This window comes from Salvelinus sp. IW2-2015, linkage group LG5 (assembly GCF_002910315.2).
Source record: "Salvelinus sp. IW2-2015 linkage group LG5, ASM291031v2, whole genome shotgun sequence".
NCBI classification, from domain to species: Eukaryota; Metazoa; Chordata; class Actinopteri; order Salmoniformes; family Salmonidae; genus Salvelinus; species Salvelinus sp. IW2-2015.
Window position 1 is genome coordinate 17,439,005 of NC_036844.1, and position 22,443 is coordinate 17,461,447.

The following is a 22,443-nucleotide window of genomic DNA, read 5'->3' on the forward strand; positions in this document are numbered from 1 at the left end:
TGATCAATTTGATGTTATTTTAAAGGACAGAAAATGTGCTTTTCTTTCAAAAACAAGGACATTTCTAAGTGACCCCAAACCTTTGAATGGTAGTGTATATAAGTTGTCTGTTCAGTTTTTTTGGTTGGATCAAGAAATACAAACTTGTAATTTTGTGCTAGCTAGCTAGCAATTATGTCGCGCTGTTTACTGGGGAAATCTTGGATGTGCATGCGTATAGAACACGTTATTGTTTTGACAGTTGAAAAGGTCTATAACCAATATTAGGATCCATTAGTCCATTATTGCACAAGGCTGTGGATTGACTGCGTTGTTTGAATGGAATGTTGGCATATTGGCAGTTAATTCGAACATTTTATGGAATCATTCCTCTAAATCTGTCTGGATAGCTAGCGAACAAACATACAGTGCAGATGAATTCTTCAAATTCATTATTTTACACCATCTTATCACAGCACTGGCAAACCGGGGTTGACCAACTCCCTGACCCAAATGGTTGACACTTCTCCCACCATAAGAAGGTTCATGTCCATTCTATATTCTAATTCCTAATTCTATGGGTGAGACAACCACATATTACAGTCAAATATACAGTATACAAACATTCCACTCCAGCTAAACAATGGATATATAGCATTTAGCAAAAAAAACAAACAATGTAATATACATCTAAAATCTATGAATAAACAATCTGAGAACAGTAATATTTTACAGATACATGAAGGTACAATAATCTCTTAATTTCTTTGTGTTCGTTTGTCCTTGAGTGTCTGTAGCTATATGTCTGTACTGTAATAGAGACCTACTCAGACACACCGTGGAACAATCAGTGGGGCAGCAGTATAACTATTATGACTGCCTTTCCTCCCTCGCCTATTGGCAGTTTATGAATATGGCGGTTATTTCGTTTGCCAATTTGGTCAATTAATAAAATTACAATACATTGAGCAGGCTATTGTTGTTTTCCCCCCTGCCAGCTGTGATGGAAGATCAACACTGTTGTAATTTCAATCTCCCGCATATAAATGGTTAAACTAGATCTGAGCATGGTTATGATACACTCTTTGGTTTCATCAGTACATGTCTAGGTTACACGTTTGAAATTGCAGAAGGGCATGTTTATGTATGTGTGCGTGTACTTGGGTCAGGAAAACAGAGTGTGCATTTGCACATGATGTATATTTAGCACATGGGGATGTGTGAAACATACTCCTCAGCCTGAAGTGTCCCCACTTGTGCCAGCGAATAGCTAGCTTTTCATGTGGCGCTGACTGGTAAGATGCTTCAGGAGGGCGGTCAAGTGTGCTTGCAAGGTAGAGGTCCTGAGTTTGTGCCAGGTATGGGCCAAATCAGGAAGTAATACTAGCTAAGCAAGCAGCGTGATGTCTTTTACATATGCACGTCTCACTGTCTCCAAATTGCATGAAAAATAGTAGCTCAGACAGAATCAAGCATCACTTTGCACTCAGTATTCTCAGAAGTTTTTCTGGTGCATTTTCTTCCGAAGCCATCTCTGTCTCTAAAGCCAGGAGATTAGAGAGACAAGCAGATGAAACATCACAATGATTAAAATAATATGCCTCTTATTGTGGGGGAGAGAGAGACACAGCTTCTAGTGAGGAGTCAGTCTCTCTCCGCTCGATATCACCTCTGTGTTAAAAATGAAAAGTATTGATCCCTTTTACCTCAAGCAGCTTGGCTGATTGAGCCTGAGAAAACCTGCATCAGCTGCCAACACTCACAACCAGGCACCAGAATGATAAACGGGCCAGGTCGACCACCATCTCACAGTTAATTTCAAGCAACACATTTCCAGTCCATATGATTTGGGTTGAGCCCTGTCTGCTCCTGTCCTATACCATGGACAGACTTATCTGGGGATCACCAAGGCTTCTCACGTCACACCTGGACATCCATGGTGGCTGAGATAGTGGCTTTGCCCAGACGTGACCCCTTGTTTCCCCCTGCATACCTCGTTGGTGAGATCTGGTTCTATGTTGACTGGAACTGGGTTCCTCCCACTGTAATCTCTATGGGAAGCAGACAGGGCTATGTGAATCAGCTCAAACAGAGCTTGTCATTGAGGAAGGTAATGCGGTGAGTCGGTGACAGGCAAGTCTCTGTTCTTTCCAGATCTCACTCCTGACTGTCATATGGCTGTGGCTGGGCTGTGTGCCTGTTCTCCAAGCTCACTGGCTGCCAATTACATTTGTGGACCTGTAATCAAATGACAGGGTCTGGTGACCAGCAGCAAGCCTTGCACACATTCCTGGTCCGGTGAATGAGTGAAAAAGTAATGTCTCTGTCAGTCTATGAATGTCAGTCTGTAAAGGAGTGTATGATGGAGACATTACCTGTTCCATACTGATGAAGTGTGTGGTTCACAGTGTCATACATAGGCCACAGTTCAGTGTCTGACCAGCAGAAGTAACTTATGGAGTTTGCATGGTGTGGAGATGGTATACCCATTAGGGCTCAATTCCAGTCCAATTCAGTCAACTTAGTAGATTAATTAAAGTTTAATTAATGAATTGAAAATACCCTCATTCATTGACATATACAAAACAGTGCACAAAACATTAAGAACACCTAATATTGAGTTGCAGCCCCCGCCCCTTTGCAATCAGAACAGCCTCAGTTTGTCAGGGCATGGACTCTACAAGGTGTTGAAAGCATTCCTCGGGGATGCTGGCCCATGTTGACTCCAATGCTTCTCACAGTTGTTTCAAGTTGGTTGGATGTCCTTTGGGTGGTAGACTATTCTTGATACACACGGGAAACTGTTGAGTGTGAAAAACCCAACAGCGTTGCAGTTCTTGACACAAGCCACTTAAATGTTTTGTCTTGCCCATTCACCCTCTGAATGGCACATACACAATCCATGTCTCAATTGTCTCAAGGCTTAAAAATCCTTCTGTAACTTAAAATCAAATAAAATGTTATTTGTCACATGCGCCGAATACAACAGGGGTAGACCCGTGAAATGCTTGTTTACAAGCCCTTAACCAACCACCCAGTTTTAAGAAAATGAGAGTTAAGAAAATATTTACTAAGTAAACTACAGTTAAAAAAGTAACAATGTTCCCTCCCCTTCATTTACACTGAATAAAAATATAAATGCAACATGTAAAGTGTTGGTCCCATGTTTCATGAACTGGATAAAAGATCACAGAAATTTTCCACATGCAGAAAAAGCTTATTTCTCTCAATTTTTTTGCACAAATTTGTCTACATCCCTGTTAGTGAACATTTCTGATTTGCCAAGATAATACATCCACCTGACAGGTGTGGCATATCAATAAGCTGATTAAACAGCATGATCATTACATAGGTGCACCTTGTGCTGGGGACAACAAAAGGACACTCAAGTTTTGTCACACAAGACAATATCAAAGATGTCTCAAGTTTTGAGGGAGCGTGGAATTGGCATGCTGACTGCAGGAATGTCCACCATAGCTGTTGCCAGATAATTAAATCTTCATATCTCTACCATAAGCCGCCTCCAATGTCGTTTTAGAGAATTTGGCACTATGTTCAACCAGCCTCACAACCGCAGACCATGTGTAACCACGTCAGCCCAGGACCTCCACATCCAACTTCTTCACCTGCAGGATCATCTGAGACCAGCCACCGGACAACTGATGAAACTGTGAGTTTGCACAACCAAAGAATTTCTGCACAAACTGTCAGAAACCATCTCAGGGAAGCTCATCTGCGTGCTCGTCGTCCTCACCAGTGTCTTAACCTGGTGAGATACACAGAGATACTGTGATGAGATCCTGAGGCCCATTGTCGTGCCATTCATCTGCCGTCATCACCTCATGTTTCAGCATGATAATGCACGGCCCCATGTCGCAAGGATCTGTACATAATTCCTGGAAACTGAAAATGTCCCAGTTCTTCCATGGCTTGCATACTCACCAGACATGTCACCTATTGAGCATGTTTGGGATGATCTGGATCAACGTGTAAGACAGCGTGTTCCAGTTCCCGCCAATATCCAGCAACTTTGCACAGCTATTGAAGAGGAGTGGGACAACATTCCACAGGCCACAATCAACAGCCTGATCAACTCTATGTGAAGGAGATGTGTCACACTGCATAAGGCAGATGGTGGTCACACCAGATACAGTACTGTCTAGTTTTCTGATCCACGCATCTACCTTTTTTTTAAGGTATCTGTGATCAACAGATGCATATCTGTATTCCCAGTCATGTGAAATCCATAGATCAGGGCCTAATGAATTTATTTCAATTGACTGATTTCCTTATATGAGCTGTAACTCAGTTAAATCATTGAAATTGCTGCATGTTGCGTTAATATTTTTGTTCAGTCTACATTGATTGAAGTGGATAAATAAGGGATTATAGCTTTCATCTGGATTCACCTGGTCAGGCTACGTCATGGAAAGAGCAGGTGTTCCTAATGTTTTTTACACTGTATATGTGTCATTTTGAGTTGACACAATGGAATTGAACTCAAACCCTGGTACCTGCACACTCTGACTGGTGGATAGTACATTACTGTCAACTGGATGTTACACTGCACACCATGTGGCTGATGTAGCTGTGCATGTGTGAGTGGTGTTGACATACAGCAGTCTGATTGTGCTGGACAAAGTAAAGAGGAGGAGGACAGATTAAGACCATTTCAGGCTCTGTCGGAGGCTTCAGACACTAGGTCAGAGAGGTCACAGCTGAATCCACAGATTACTCTACTGCTCAGTGAGACGGAGGGATTTGATGGTGATGGGGATGGTGACCACCTCCCTGAAAGAGGAGGTGATTCATCATACAGGCTATAAATCAGGCAGGCTGACACACCCCCCCCTCCCACTCACACCTCATATCCGCCTATTTATTTTACCGCCCCAACTATCCATAATACTGCAACTGTCAGAAGGACCACGGCTGAAATACATGGACCAGCCAGACTAAGATGTGAGTCACTGCATGTGAGATCATGCGTGTGTGTGTGTGTACGTGCACGTAGGCATTGGTGACTCGGTGTGTCTGTGTGTTTGTGTGGGTGTGCACGCGTGTGGGAGGAATCTTCTCGCAATAATAAATACAAAAGGCTTGTTTGGACTGTCTGTGTGCTCAAAGTGCTAATTTAGATAAACTATAAGCGAACACACTTGAGCTAGTCAACGTTTATTGCCTAAGAAACGGAGGAAGTTAACAAACACTTATCTCGTGGCCAAAGGGGCTAGTTTGTGTTCAGACGGAGAATGGCTCTGCTAGTGACTGTCTGCTACCTTTGTCCTCATTGTCATCAGGGACTTCAAGTAAACGCACTGAAACCTTCCAACAACAAACTAATAAAGGCACAGTTTATATCATTTTTTTGTCTCCTAATCAACTCTATCAGAGCATTCACCTGAGGCTGTGGAGAGAATTCAAATATTTACTCCATCAATAAAATCCTCATTGGCACAGTAGGCTCTGCTGAATTTGAATCAGGTGAAATAAAATAATAAAATAGGAGTAGAACATTAAAAAGAGAGTGACTGTTAGTTCACAGATAGTTCACCCAAATTATCAAAAATGTATTGTGAAGTTCAACAATGTCACGTATAGATGTTTTGAATATGATGCGTGAAAAATGCTAATATCGGTCCCATGACTTGAATGGGATTTGTGCCACAAATGCTAAAACGTTAGCATGTGGCCTACACAATGGCGCCGACAGAGATGGTCGCCTTCCTTCAGGTCCTTAGGAAACTATGCAGGAATTTGTTTTTTTATGTATTATTTCTCACATTGTTAGCCCAGAAAATCTCAAGTGTTATTACATACAGCCGGGAAGAACTATTGGATATAAAAGCGACGTCAACTTACCAACATTTCGACCAGGAATACGACTTTCCCGAAGCGGATCCTTTGTTCGGACCTCCACCCTGGACATGGGATCTGATCCCAGAGCCGACCCAAAACTACGCGGACGCCGCAGGAGAGGCAAACGGAGCGGCCTACTGGTCAGACTTAGAAGGTGAGCACACCGCTTCCAAGCATATTACTCGCCAATATCCAATCTCTAGACAACAAGGTGGATGAAATTAGGGAACGAGTTGCATTCCAGAGAGACATAAGAGATTGTAACATTCTCTGTTTCACAGAAACGTGGCTCACTCGGGATATATTGTCAGAGTCAGTACAGCCACCCGGTTTCTTCATTGCGCCGTCAGAAACAAACATCTCTCTGGTAAGAAGAAGGGCGGGGGTGTATGCCTTATAATTAACAACTCATGGTGTAATCATAACAACATACAGGAACTCACATCCTTTTGTTCACCTGACCTAGAATTCCTTACAATCAAATGCCGACCGCATTATCTACCAAGAGAATTCTCTTCGATTATAGTCACAGCCGTGTATATCCCCACCCCCCAAGCAGATACCTCGATGGCCCTAAAAGAACTTCACTGGACTCTATGTAAACTGGAAACCATATATCCTGAGGCTTCACGGCTTCATTATTGTAGCTTGGGATTTTAACAAAGCTAATCTGAGAACAAGACTTCCTAAATTCTATCAGCATATCGAACACGCGACACGAGCTGGTAGCATTCTGGACCATTGCTACTCTAACTTCCGCGATGCATACTAAGCTCTCCCCCGCCCTCCCTTCGGAAAATCTGACCATGACTCCATTTTGTTGCTCCCAGCCTATAGACAGAAACTAAAACAGGAAAAGCCCGTGCTCAGGTCTATCCAACGCTGGTCTGACCAATCGAATTCCACGTTTCAAGATTGCTTCAATCACGTGGACTGGGATATGTTCCGGGTAGCCTCAGACAACAACACTGACATATACACTGACTCGGTGAGCGAGTTGTTTATTAGCAAGTGCATCGGTGATGTTGTACTCACTGTGACTATTAAAACTTTCCCTAACCAGAAACCGGGGATTGGTGGCAGCATTTGCGCAAAACTGAAAGCGCGAACCACCGCTTTTAATGATGGCAAGGCGACTGAAAACATGACCGAATACAAACAGTGTAGCTATTCTCTCCGCAAGGCAATCAAACAAGCAAAGCGTCAGTATAGAGACAAAGTAGAGTCGCAATTCAACGGCTCAAACATGAGATATATGTGGCAGGGTCTACAGTCAATCACGGATTTAAAAAAGAAAACCAGCCCCGTCGCAGACATCGACGTCTTGCTCCCAGACAAATTAAGCAACTTCTTTGCTCGCTTTGAGGACAATACAGTGCCACTGACACGGCCCGCTACCAAAGCCTGTGGGTTCTCCTTCACCGTGGCCAACGTGAGTAAAACATTTAAACGTGTTAACCCTCGCAAGGCTGCCAGCCCAGACGGCATCCCTAGCCACGTCCTCAGAGCATGCGCAGACCAGATGGCCGGTGTGTTTACGGACATATTCAATCGCTCCCTATCCCAGTCTGCTGTGCCCACATTCTTCAAGATGGCCAACATTGTTCCTGTTCCCAAGAAATCTAAGGTAACTGAACTAAATGACTATCGCCCCATCAAACTCACTTCTGTCATCATGAAGTGCTATGAGAGACTAGTCAAGGATCATATCACCTCCACCCTACCTGATACCTACCCACTCCAATTTATTTACTGCCCCAATAGGTCCACAGACGACGCAATCGCCATCCCACTGCACACTGCCCTATCCCATTTGGACAAGAGGAATACCTATGTAAGAATGCTGTTCATTGACTACAGCTCAGCATTTAACACAATAGTACCCTCCAAACTCGTCATGAAGCTCGAGACCCTGGGTCTCGACCCGGCCCTGTGCAACTGGGTCCTGGACTTTCTGACGGGCCGCCCCAAGGTGGTGAGGGTAGGAAACCAACGACTGCGTCGCCTCCAACTCAATCATCAAGTTTGCAGACGAAACTACAGTGCCAGGCTTGATTACCAACAACGACGAGACGACCTACAGGGAGGAGGTGAGGACCCTTGGAGTGTGGTGTCAGGAAAATAACCTCTCACTCAACGTCAACAAAACAAAGGAGATGATCGTGAACTTCAGGAAACAGCAGAGGGAGCATCCCCCCATCCACATCGACGGGACAGTAGTACAGAAGGTGAAAAGTTTTAAGTTACTCGGCGTACACATTACGGACAAACTGAAATGGTCCACCCACACAGACAGCGTGGTGAAGAAGGCGCAACAGCACCTCTTCAACCTCAGGAGGCTGAAGAAATTTGGCTTGTCACCTTAAACACTCACAAACTTTTACAGATGCACAATCGAGAGCATCCTGTCCGGCTGCATCACCGCCTGGTACGGCAAATGCTCCGCCCACAACCGTAAGGCTCTCCAGAGGGTAGTGAGGTCTGCACAACGCATCACCGGGGGGAAACTACCTGCCCTCCAGGACACCTACAGCACCCGATGTCACAGGAAGGCCAAAAAGATCATCAAGGACAACAACCACCCGAGCCACTGCCTGTTCACCCCGCTATCATCCAGAAGGCGAGGTCAGTACAGGTGCATCAAAGCTGGGACTGAGAGACTGAAAAACAGGTTCTATCTCAAGGCCATCAGACTGTTAAACAGGCATCACTAACATAGAGTGGCTGCTGCCAACATACAGACTCAAATCTCTGGCCACTTTAATAAATGTAATAAATGTAATAAATGAAGGTATCACTAGTCACTTTAAATAACGCCACTTTAATAATGTCTACATATCCTACGTTACTCATCTCATATGTATATACTGTATTCTATACCATCTACTGCATCTTGCCTATGCCGCACGGCCATCGCTCATCCATATATTTATATGTACATATTCTTATTCATCCCTTTACCTTTGACTGTACAAGGTAGTCGTTGTAAATTTGTTTGATTACTTGTTAGATATTACTGCACTGTCGGGAACTAGAAGCACAAGCATTTCGCCACACTCACATTAACATCTGCTAACCATGTGTATGTGACCAATACAATTTGATTTGATTTCATTTCATTTCATGTGGAAACCGTGCCAGGGAATCTAAACCAAAGCATGGATTGCTGTCATACCTTTTCCATAGACTGCTTACAGGGTAGGAAACCAATTTGTCATTTGTAATTTGGGTGAACAATCCCTTTAACTCTGTAGACCTCCTCAACAAATCGCTTAACTATTGTAGCTTATGTCAAATCAAATCAAATTAATTTATATAGCCCTTCTTACATCAGCTGATATCTCAAAGTGCTGTACAGAAACCCAGCCTAAAACCCCATACAGCAAGCAATGCAGGTATAAAAGCACGGTGGCTAGGAAAAACTCCCTAGAAAGGCCAAAACCTAGGAAGAAACCTAGAGAGGAACCAGGCTATGAGGGGTGGCCAGTCCTCTTCTGGCTGTGCCGGGTGGAGATTATAACAGAACATGGCCAAGATGTTCAAATGTTCATAAATAATCAGCATGGTCAAATAATAATAATCACAGTAGTTGTCGAGGGTGCAACAAGTCAGCACCTCAGGAGTAAGTGTCATTTGGCTTTTCATAGCTGATCATTGAGAGTATCTCTACCGCTCCTGATGTCTCTAGAGAGTTGAAAACAGCAGGTCTGGGACAGATAGCACGTCCGGTGAACAGGTCAGGGTTCCATAGCCGCAGGCAGAACAGTTGAAACTGGAGCAGCAGCACGGCCAGGTAGACTGGGGACAGCAAGGAGTCATCATGACAGGTAGTCCTGAGGCATGGTCCTAGGGCTCAGGTCCTCCGAGAGAGAGAGAGAGAGAGAGAGAAAGAAAGAAAGAGAGAATTAGAGAGAGCATACTTAAATTCACACAGGACAGCGGATAAGACAGGAGAAATACTCCAGATATAACAGACTGACCCTATCCCCCCGACAAACTACTGCAGCATAAATACTGGAGGCTGAGACAGGAGGGGTCAGGAGACACTGTGGCCCCATCCGATGATACCCCCGGACAGGGCCAAACAGGCAGGATATAACCCCACCCATTTTGCCAAAGCACAGCCCCCACACCACTAGAGGGATATCTTCAACCACCAACTTACCATCCTGAGACAAGGCCGAGTATAGCCCACAAAGATCTCTGCCACGACACAACCCAAGGGGGGGCGCCAACCCAGACAGGAAGACCACGTCAGTGACTCAACCCACTCAAGTGACGCACCTCTCCTAGGGACGGCATGGAAGAGTTCTCTCCACCTCCTGGTGGAGAGAACAGCTCACTGCAGGGCAGGACAGAGTTCGCAGGATCGTAAGCAGGATTGGGTAGGTTATTTTCTAAATGTAATCTGTTACAGTTACTAGTTACCTGTCCAAAATTGTAATCAGTAACGTAACTTCTCGATTACCCCAACTCAGTAACGTAATCTGATTACATGCAGTTACTTTTAGATTACTTTCCCCTTAAGAGGCATTAGAAGAAGACAAAAATGTATGTTACCAATTGAACAACATCTACTGCACGATAAACCGATGTTAAAGTTCACATAGCTGGCCATATATGGATGTAAAATGTTACTTTATGGGTTGGTTATATAGGCTTCTTCTAACCCATCACTTTCTACTACATATAGTAATATTAATAAATTATATCTTTACATTAAAAACCAAAGTCTATCAGAATTCCAGCCATTCCAATAAATGTTATACCTCTTGATCTTCAAGAATAGGACTTGGAAATATGGAAGTATTTATTAGTCATATTGTTTTACCTGAGCATAACCCCCAAAACGAAGTACTTATTAGCCAGCTGAGGGATGGGCCTGGAGAAGTGTAACCACTCTCAGATTAATAGGCAGAGCTATGGATGCAAGGACTGACCATCCATGATATCAAAATGATTGTTTTAACCATGTTATGAGGCTATACAGTGTTTGTTTACATTTCCAATGTAAAAGACATCAAAACTATGAAATAGCACATGTGGAATATTTTAGTAACCAAGCAAGTGTTTAACAAATACGAATATATTTATTCAAAGTAGCCACCCTTTGCCTCTTGGCATTCTCTCAAACAGCTTCAAAAGGAATGCTTTTCCAACAGTCTTGAAGGAGTTCCCACATGTGCTGAGCACTCGTTGGCTGCTTTTCCTTCACTCTGCAGTCCAACTCATCCCAAACAATCTCAATTGGGTTGAGGTTGGGGGATTGCTGAGGCCAGGTCATCTGATGCAGCACTCCATCACTCTCCGTATTGGTCAAAAAGCCCTTACACAGTCTTGAGGTGTGTTGGGTCATTGTCCTGTTGAAAAACAAATGAATGCTGTGGTAGCCATGCTGGTTAAGTGCGCCTTCAATTCTAAATAAATCACTGACAGTGTCACCAGCAAGCACACCCACACCATCACACCTCCTCCATGGTGGGAACCACACATGCGGAGATCATCCGTTCACCTACTCTGTGTCTCAAATTTGGACTCATCAGATCAAAGTACAGATTTCCACCGGTCTGATGTCCACTGCTCATGTTTCTTGGCCCAAGCAAGTCTCTTCTTATTATTGGTGTCCTTTAGTAGTGGTTTCTTTGCAGCAATTTTACCATGAAGGCCACACAGTCTCCTCTGAACAGTTGATGTTGAGATGTGTCTTACTTTATTTGAGCTGCAATTTCTGAGGCTGGTAACTCTGGGCCTTCCTTTCCTGTGGTGGTCCTCATTAGAGACCTTCATGTCTTAAAGTAATAATTGACTGTCATTTCTATTTGCTTATTTGAGCTGTTCTTGCCATACTTCATGAAGCTGGTTGAGAGAATGCCAAGAGTGTGCAAAGCTGTCATCAAGGCAAAGGGTAGCTACTTTGAAGAATCTCAAATATAAAATATATTTGGATTTGTTTAACTCTTTTTTGGTTACTACATGATTGCATATGTGTTTTTCATAGTTTTGATGTCTTCACTATTATTCTACAATGTAGAAAATAGTAAAAATAAAGAAAAACCCTGGAATGAGTAGGTGTGTTCAAACTTTTGACTGTACTGTATATATATATATATAAATCAAAAAATTGGATAATCTTTGGATGCCGACAGCAGTCGCACCATTGGAAGACATAGCTTGGACTGTAGCCTACAAAAACCTATTCCTGCTCTTTTTCCACGATCCATCAAAAACATTTTGTGTGTCTTCACAGTGGTCTCTGACTTGTGGTCAGACTCACTCAAGTGGAACAAACTTAAACTTGCACCTTTTTTCAATGCTGATTTGAATGTCATTGAGAAAGCAGAGAAGGGTCAACAACAAAAAAATCTCACAAACATCCTTTCTGAATTTTAAAGTAATCCTCAAAGTAATATATCTAGTTTTTGAAAAGTATCTGTAATCTGATTACAATATTTTAGCTGGTAAAGTAACGAATTACAGTTACAGTTTTTTGTAATCCCTTACATGTCCCGGATTACATGTAATCCTTTACTCCCCAACCCTGTGTATAAGTATCCACACTCATGCAAAACGCAAGACAAGAATCACACATAACCAAACCATTGGAAAAATAAAAAACCATAAACCCCAGTGGCAGAAACACACAGAAATCTAATACATAGACCGATCATTCATCTAGGAATTTTATTAACTCATAAAAGTTGATCCTCATAACTTTTCACCTGTTTGTATGAAAAGTCCACATTCCACAGCCAGGTCTCTCTCTGTCAATGCAGAGAGGGGTCCTCATTAGCGGTGACCCTCTTGCTAATAGCTCTTAATTTCACATGAGTGCAGCGACCTTTAGCACCACCAAGTCAGGGGTCGCGACCTGCCTCTCGTTAGCTCTCTAAAGGGACATTGGCTACGTTTTATATACCAGTGATTAAAACAAAGCCTCGGCTGTTGCCATTTCAAAAGGCTCTTTCTGGCAATCAGGTGCTCTCTGTGAGTTTACCCAACCCTAACACTCAGCTCTGTTTAGGCCCACAGAGCCTTCAGAGGGAGATGTGACCTCAAAGCCTAACCCCAGCGCATGGAGAGACAGACGCATCGCTGACCCTAACCGTACCCCGTAACACTTACTGTCAGAGTGGGATACAACCCCTAACGCGAACACTTTCTCACACAGATGGATATGCCTTCAAACCTAATGAACATTTAAATGTCAAAGACCCACACAGCCCTTATACAGACGCCCACTCACAATAATTGCATTGTCTCAAAAGCTAATGCTTTCATATATGGATAACGGTATTTTTCTTATTCTTATCCTTAGCTGGAGGGAGAGTGATATGAAAAGAAAACATAATACAGTCAAAGAGCATTTGAAGTATTATTTGGTGGTTTGATACTAGTCAAGAGTGCATATCTACAGGGTTCATGACTGGTTGGAATGGGTTAACATTTTTACAGGTATGATGTCATAACAAGACATGATCTTGGGCGTAACAGCATAACTTGGTGCATTATGGAAAGAACTGGACTTCAAATAGAGCCCAGATAGCTCAAATAACTCAAGAGACAAAATAGTTCTAAGAATGTAAATCTAGAGATTTGGTTGCAGAAAACAAGCAGGCGGAGGAGAATCAGGGCTTTTGTGATTTTGTGTGAATATTCCTGCCCTCTTTTGCTCAAAAAGGTTTGTTTGATTTGTTACAGTATCCCTACACACACACACACACACACAGAGGTAGAGAGATATATACAGAGAGAGATACAGAGAGAGAGATACAGAGAGAGATATATACAGAGAGAGAGAGATATATACAGAGAGAGATGTATACAGATAGAGAGAGATACAGAGAGATATATACAGAGAGAGAGAGAGATATACAGATAGAGAGATACAGAGAGAGAAAGATAGAGAGAGATACACAGATATAGAGAGAGAGAGAGAGACAGATACAGAGAGAGAGAGATACAGATACAGAGATAGAGAGAGAGAGAGAAATAGAGAGATACAGATACACAGAGAGAGAGATACAGATACACAGATAGAGAGAGATACACAGACACAGAGCGATACAGAGAGATACAGATACAGAGAGATAGAGAGAGAGAGAGAGAGATACAGATACACAGACACAGAGAGAGAGAGATACACAGATACAGAGATAGAGAGAGATACACAGATACAGAGAGAGAGAGATACAGATACAGAGAGAGATATATGCTACTATATGAACAGAGAGAGTTGTCACAACCTGGCCATCTATAGCCATCATCCATATCCACATGTTACTGACATTGATATGAGCAAAAACTGCATCATCAGTGTAGACATATATGATGGAGAGAGTTGAGGTTGGCAGTAGACGTGAATCTTAGTTGATGGTGCTTAGGAAGAACCAATATTTTTCTAGGGCTGATAGAGGACATGCTTTTGCATACACAGCGGTGATATTAGTGAACGCTTGCCTGCGCCTCCGCACAGCAGGTTTATAAAACACTAATGATGTATGCAAATGCAAGCCACAAAATGATTAAACATTGTGACAAAAACTGTTTGTTCTATTTAATCTGTACACATCAGATAGGGGGATTTTTATTTGGTCCAAGTGATATGTTATGCCCCAAACTGTGTAGAAAGAGATAATACAAGCAGGCTTTGTATTTAGAGTTGTGTGACCTAATTGTAGCCTAATTATTGAATTTCAGACTAACATCATTGATATTCAATTTAAAGTTGTCACGTCTACACCTGCTCCCCCGCTCCGCCGTTCAACATCGCCGGTTTACTAACCACCGGTCCTGGCAACCGATCATTAAGCACACCTGGACTTCATCACTACCCTGATTACTTCCCTATATCTAGCACTATGTAGCTTTTCTCACCAGGCAGTATTGGTTCTGTTTTCACGTCAGGTGCGGCTCTTTTGTATCGCGCCATGGTTGTTTATATTAAACTCACCAACTGCACTTGCTTCCTGTCTCCCTTTGTCTCCATTACAAAAGTAAGATGGAATTATCACTCTGCCCTGACCAGTCAATGTTTTGTTATTCCATTATCCTTCTGATGATTACTGGTCTTTGTGGATCTGGCACACGCAGTGAAAATGCGTTCTCTGTAGTGACGAGTCACACTTCACCATCTGGCAGTCCGCTGGACAAATCTGGATTTGGCAGATGCCAGGAGAACGCTACCTGCCCCAATGCATAGTGCCAACTGTAAAGTTTGGTGGATGAGGAATAGAGGTCTTGGGCTGTTTTTCATGGTTCGGGCTAGGCACCTTTGTTCCAGTAAAAGGAAATCTTGACGCTACAGCATACAATGACATTCAAGATTATTCTGTGCTTCCAACTTTGTGGCAACAGTTTGGGGAAGGCCATTTCCTGTTTCAGCATGACAATTATTATTATTTTTTTTCACCTTTATTTAACCAGGTAGGCAAGTTGAGAACAAGTTCTCATTTACAACTGGCCAAGATAAAACAAAGAAGTTCGACACATATAACAACACAGAGTTACACATGGAGCAAAACAAACATACAGTCAATAATACAGTAGAAAAATAAGTCTATATACAATGTGAGCAAATGAGGTGAGATAAGGGAGGTAAAGGCAATAAATAGGCTATGGTGGCGAAGTAAATACAATATAGCAATTAAAACACTGGAATGGTAGATTTGACAGTAGATGAGTGTGCAAAGTAGAAATACTGGGGTGCAAAGGAGCAAAATAAATAAATAAATACAGTAGGGAAAGAGGTAGTTGTTTGGACTATTTATAGATGGGCTATGTACAGGTGCAGTGATCTGTGAGCTGCTCTGACAGCTGGTGCTTAAAGCTAGTGAGGGAGATAAGTGTTTCCAGTTTCAGAGATTTTTGTAGTTCGTTCCAGTCAATGGCAGCAGAGAACTGGAAGGAGAGGCGGCCAAAGGAGGAATTGGCTTTGGGGGTGACAAGTAAGATATACCTGCTGGAACGCGTGCTACGGGTGTGTGCTGCTATGGTGACCAGCGAGCAGAGATAAGGCGGGACTTTACCTAGCAGGGTCTTGTAGATGACCTGGAGCCAGTGGGTTTGGCGACGAGTATGAAGCGAGGGCCAGCCAACGAGTGTACAGGTCGCAGTGGTGGGTAGTGTATGGGGCTTTGGTGACAAAACGGATGGCACTGTGATAGACTGCATCCAATTTGTTGAGTAGGGTGTTGGAGGCTATTTTGTAAATGACATCGCCGAAGTCGAGGATCGGTAAGATGGTCAGTTTTACAAGGGTATGTTTGGCAGCATGGGTGAGGGATGCTTTGTTGCGAAATAGGAAGCCAATTCTAGATTTAACTTTGGATTGGAGATGTTTATTGTGAGTCTGGAAGGAGAGTTTACAGTCTAACCAGACACCTAGGTATTTGTAGTTGTCCACATATATAAGTCAGAACTGTCCAGAGTAGAGATGCTGGACGGGCGGGCAGGTGCAGGCAGCGATCGGTTGAAGAGCATGCATTTAGTTTTACTTGTATTTAAGAGCAGTTGGAGGCCACGGAAGGAGAGTTGTATGGCATTGAAGCTCGTCTGGAGGGTTGTTAACACAGTGTCCAAAGAAGGGCCAGAAGTATACAGAATGGTGTCGTCTGACAATGCCCCCGTGCACAAAGCGAGGTCCATACAGAAGTGGTTTGTCTAGGTCGGTGTGGAAGAACTTGACTGGCCTTCACAGAGCCCTGACCTCAACCCCATCAAACACCTTTGAGATTAATTGGAATGCTGACTGCAAGCCAGGCTTAATCACCCAACATCAGTGCCCAACCTCACTAATGCTCTTGTGACTGAATGGAAGCAAGTCCCGCAGCAATGTTCCAACATCTAGTGGAAAGCCTTCCCAGAAGAGTGGAGGCTGGTATAGCAGCAAAGAGGGACCAACTCCATATTAATGCCCATGATTTTGGAATGAGATGTTTCGACGAGCATACTTTTGGTCATGTAGTGTAGTGTGTAGTGTATGTCTCTCTCTCCACCCTCTCCGAGTTGGGCATCTCCGGCGCGGCCCACGCTTGGATTGCGTCCTACCTGACAGTCGCTCCTACCAGGTGGCGTGGCGAGAATCTGGTCTCCTCACCACGTGCTCTCACCACTGGTGTCCCCCAGGGCTCTGTTCTAGGCCCTCTCCTATTTCGCTATACACCAAGTCACTTGGCTCTGTCATAACCTCACATGGTCTCTCTCTATCATTGCTATGCAGACGACACACAACTAATCTTCTCCTTTCCCCCTTCTGATGACCAGGTGGCGAATCGCATCTCTGCATGTCTGGCAGACATATCAGTGTGGATGACGGATCACCACCTCAAGCTGAACCTCGGCAAGACGGAGCTGCTCTTCCTCCCGGGAAGGACTGCCCGTTCCATGATCTCGCCATCACGGTTGACAACTCCATTGTGTCCTCCTCCCAGAGCGCTAAGAACCTTGGCGTGATCCTGGACAACACCCTCTGTCGTTCTCAACTAACATTCAAGGCGGTGGCCCGTTCTGTAGGTTCATGCTCTAACAAACATCCGCAGAGTACGACCCTGCCTCACACAGGAAGCGGCGCAGGTCCTAATCCAGGCACTTGTCATCTCCCCGTCTGGATTACTGCAACTCGCTGTTGGCTGGGCTCCCTGCCTGTGCCATTAAACCCCTACAACTCATCCAGAACGCCGCAGCCCGTCTGGTGTTCAACCTTCCCAAGTTCTCTCACGTCACCCGCTCCTCCGCTCTCTCCACTGGCTTCCAGTTGAAGCTCGCATCCGCTACAAGACCATGGTGCTTGCCTACGGAGCTGTGAGGGGAACGGCACCTCAGTACCTCCAGGCTCTGATCAGGCCCTACACCCAACAAGGGCACTGCGTTCATCCACCTCTGGCTTGCTCGCCTCCCTACCACTGAGGAAGTACGTTCCCGCTCAGCCCAGTCAAAACTGTTCGCTGCTCTGGCCCCCAATGGTGGAACAAACTCCCTCACGACGCCAGGACAGCGAGTCAATCACCACCTTCCGGAGACACCTGAAACCCCACCTCTTTAAGGATACCTAGGATAGGATAAAGTAATCCTTCTCACCCCCCCCCCCCTTAAAAGATTTAGATGCACTATTGTAAAGTGGCCGTTCCACTGGATGTCATAAGGTGAATGCACCAATTTGTAAGTCGCTCTGGATAAGAGCGTCTGCTAAATGACTTAAATGTAAATGTAATGTAATGTTGCCTAAATGTTTTTTGTGCAAGCCTTCTTAACAGGTGAATGATAATGGCAAAGAGAAGTAATCAACATTTTAAAATGAATAGATTTGGTGGATAGTTTTTCATTATTTTGACCTCCCCACATAACTGGAAGAGGAAGTGTAAACTCTAACATGCCTTTCTAGCTAATAAGCTAACTCCAAATACATGTTTCACTAATAACTGTTAGAGTCTAAGCTGTTGGGGGGGGGGTTGTTCTTTATCGCCCATAGATGCGCATTGAATAAAATAAGGAATAAGGTTTTTAAGTGTCTGTCCAAAGAGATAAAAAAAATCACAGATGACCTGGCCTCCACAATCACCCGATCTCAACCCAATTGAGGTGGTTTGGGATGAGTTGGACCTCATAGTGAAGTAAAAGCAGCCAACAAGTGCTCAGCATATGTGGGAACTCCTTCAAGACTGTTGGGAAAGCATTCCAGGTAACTACCTCATGAAGCTGGTTGAGAGAATGCCAAGAGTGTGCAAAGCTGTCATCAAGACAAAGGGTGGCTACTTTGAAGAATCTCAAATATTTGAATTTGTTTTACACTTTTTTGGTTACATGATTCCATATGTGTTATTTCATAGTTTTGATGTCGTCACTATTATTTTACAATGTAGAAAATAGAAATAAAGAAACCCTTGAATGAGTAGGTGTCCAAACTTTTGACTGGTACTGTGTATATATAGTTCTACACATATAACCTCTTTTTCGGCTAGCCACAAAACTACCTCCATACTTTTAATCCAGTTACCTACAAACGAGTCCCCTGACACTTGTAGGGGTCATAGAGCAAAACAGCATTGTGTCCGTGTCGTGAGAATCTCCCCTAACCACAGTAGGGTCATGTTAGTTTGCATGCCAAACTGGTACTTGCGGTTCCTTTTTCAAAGCCTATGTCAGAAACTGCAGTGACTGTAATTAGCTTGACATCTTTAGAAAGATACGCTCATATTGTATACAGAAACACATTTGTTTCTGTTGTTGCTAGTGTTATTCATAAAAACGTTATATTCAGTGCATTCAGACCCCTCGACTTTTTCCACTTTGTTACATTACAGCCGTATTCTAAAATGAATTAAAGGACCACAGTACACTCGAAAACCAACAAACACTAAGTCTCGCAACCACACACAGTAAACAATTCAAGTTTCTGCAAAGGAAACCAGACAACACACCTCTTTTAACAGGTAGATCATAATGAGTAGTAGGACACACCTGAGTGTCATTAATGTCTCTAGGGCGGTCTCTGCTGCCCTCTGGTGACAGGTGGAACCAGTTAGGGGGTTGAATACTTATCTAATCAAGATATATTAGTATTTATTTATTTATTCATTTTTCATGATTATTTTGTACAAATGTTAAAAATGTTCTTCCACCTTGACATTGCAGAGTATTTTGTCTAGATTGTTGACAATTAATGACAATTAAATCCATTTTAATCCCACTTTGTAACAGAACAAAATGTTGAAAAAGTCAAGTGGTGTGAATATTCTCTGAAGGCACTGGATATTTTTGCGGGCCCCCTGCAGTACCCTAGGGGTCCACTGACCACAGGTTGAATACCCCTGCACTATGTGATTGGTACTGATATGCCTTATTCATACAGCTCTACTCTACCATAACACATAGATGAGACTTGTTCATATTACGAAAATATATATCCCTAGAAATACCAGACAAAAATCAAAGGCAGAAATCCCTTGATGCTAAGGGGGGAAATCTGTGCAGAAAAGCAAACAAAAACAAAGTATTGGATTTTTTAAGGAACAAAATCTTTGGGACTGTTGGCACATAACAAACCATTAGGCGCCCGCCTGGATTTAAGAACAGGAAGCCATTTTAGGAACACATCAGTGCATCATAGCAGAAAATAATCCAGCGTGAAATGGAGGGGAGTCCACCATCCTTATAAAAGCTTGGTGTACACACTTATACACACATGCCTACACAGTGCACACACACAGCCTCTTACTGTAGGCCTTACAGTAAGTCTCATCCGTTGCTCTGAGAGCCAAATCCAAAAATCTCCTCTGTGCTGGGGCGGTCAGCAGTCTAATGAGGCCCTGTAGAAGCAGCCAGCCCTACTGTAAGCAGTAGTTAGAAAGTAGTAGCTTTGGATGTGTGCTTGTGTTTGCAGGCCAGCACTGCTCTTCTCAGGCCTTGGATCTCACACTCTCAGCCCTAAGCAGGATTCAAGGCTTTAGGTGAGTTTACTTTAGCCTGCTGTGTAATGCTGAGAAGACTGAGGAGACATTCCATTGGAAGCATAGAGCAGCGTGGTGCTGTATATGTGGTTGGGTTCTATATAATGTAAAACCATGCAGGAACATGACAGGGCCTTCATAGATATCTAGCATGAGTCTTCAGTGAAACATATTTTCCAACTTCATGTACAGTAAATCCCAGCAACAGTCTGCTCACTGCTTTCCATGTGGACCTGAAGGTCATTTACATTGTACTGCAGCATAACAAGCTCTCAACTAGTGGTTTACTTGCGTGTGGGCATGAATGTGTGTGCCTCGTGCATGCATATAAGCGTGCATGTGCATGAAACAGTGGCAATGAACTGGGCACTGTGCTGTATGCTGTGCTGGTCCATTTATAGAAAGTGTGTGTGTGTAAGTGTGCTCATTTTTTTAAGTAACGAGCATAAACCATCATTATAATGGAACATAATAGTCTCTCCAGCACCGCTTACTTATGTGTGTGTGACTCCTCAGTGTTAATGACCAGAGCTTCTCCCCTCCCTGCCTGCCCCTGACAAAATGGCACCACTGTGTGAGAATAACAATGATCATTACTCATATGTACACCGCATGCATACACTACACATGAACCGGTAGGGGATTGGAATCATATGTTTTCAAGGTCTCATGTCCAGTCCAGTACTCTACTACACATGAATAACACCCTCAGGCTAGCATACGTTTTGGCCTGTGATTCAAAATGGCATGCTCTCAAAAATGTACATTTTGTGTTAATCCAGAAGTCTTCTTTCGCTATCATTTGTAAAATTCAATGTGTAATTGACAAACATGAAGTCTAATTCCTTATCCGTCATTAACTTGACCTACAATGTTATGACTATTCAACCAGATCTTTCTCTTCTCTCTAATCTACTGTCTATGTTATGCAGTCCCGCCCATGTAGTGCTGTGCTTGTTACGCTCTGTGTGAGTCCTCTAGTCCACTGTAGTCCTCTCAACGGTTTAGTCTTTGTTCAACACTGACTTCTAGCCCTCTTCTGTCACGCCCTGATCTGTTTCACCTGTCCTTGTGATTGTCTCCACCCCCTCCAGGTGTCGCTTATTTTCCCCAGTGTATTTATCCCTGTGTTTCCTGTCTCTCTGTGCCAGTTCGTCTTGTATGTTTCCAAGTTAACCAGCGGTTTTCCTGTTCTCCTGCTTTTTGCATTCTTCATTTTCTAGTCCTCCTGGTTTTGACCCTTGCCTGTGTCTGGACTCGGGACCCACATGCCTGACCATTCTGCCTGCCTTGACCACGAGCCTGTCTGCCACTCTGTACCTCCTGGACTCTGATCCGGTTTTTACCTTTTTGCCTGTCCACGACCATTCTCTTGCGTACCCCTTTGGATTAATAAACATTGTAAGACTCCAACCATCTGCCTCCTGTGTCTGCATTTGGGTCTCACCTTGTGCCTTGATATCTTCTCTCTGGTGCCCTACTTCGACTATTTGTTTGTCTCTTCACCTGGCCTGGCTCTCTCTAGGCCTCTCGCAGCCCAGTCACTCTTCATGTCTAACTCCGCTCTCGCGCGCTCTCACACAGCACAGGAAACTAGTCAGCCTGTTATTCCTGGCAACCAATTCTGCGACAGTGTTTTAATATTTATTCACCAAACCCCTTGTACCACATAAATCAGCAGCGCGGCAGGGCAATACCAGCTCAATCACACCATTACACAGACCACAAAATGAATGTCCTTGGACAAGCAGGGAAGGTAAATATTTGAACGGATTGGCAAAGTGGAGGGAGTGGCTGCCAAGATACAATTCTAGTTGGTAAATTGAAGTAAAGGGAAGGGGGGGAACATTTTGTGCTAGAGTGATTGAGAGATTCTCCATGCATCTTGATACAGACTCAAACCACATGTGGACTCAGGACATTCAGGTAACACCAAGATCCACGGGGGCAAGATAACGGAGTAGCTCTGGGTGAATCAAGACTTTAATTCCACACCGCACGTAATGGACTGGCTGATTCACTTAGTTTATCCATCATCCTCAATGTGGAGACTTTCTGAGAGGCAGAGCCAGCCAGGGTAGGAATAGGATCTCAGTCGGCCAAGAATTTCACTCACACCTGTCCTCTGAGTATCAGACTCATAATGAAATGGTACAGTGTC

General features: G+C 43.6%; 1 long non-coding RNA gene across 1 annotated transcript in view; it reads left to right on the forward strand.

Moving 5' to 3' along the window:
- Window positions 1–21,674, forward strand: part of LOC139027703 (uncharacterized) — a 40,787-nt gene extending 19,113 nt beyond the window's left edge. Inside the window, exon 3 of the long non-coding RNA XR_011479829.1 lies at window positions 21,506–21,674. This is a non-coding gene — a long non-coding RNA (uncharacterized lncRNA). The remainder of the gene's footprint in view (window positions 1–21,505) is intronic.
- Window positions 21,675–22,443: the final 769 nt, after the last annotated feature.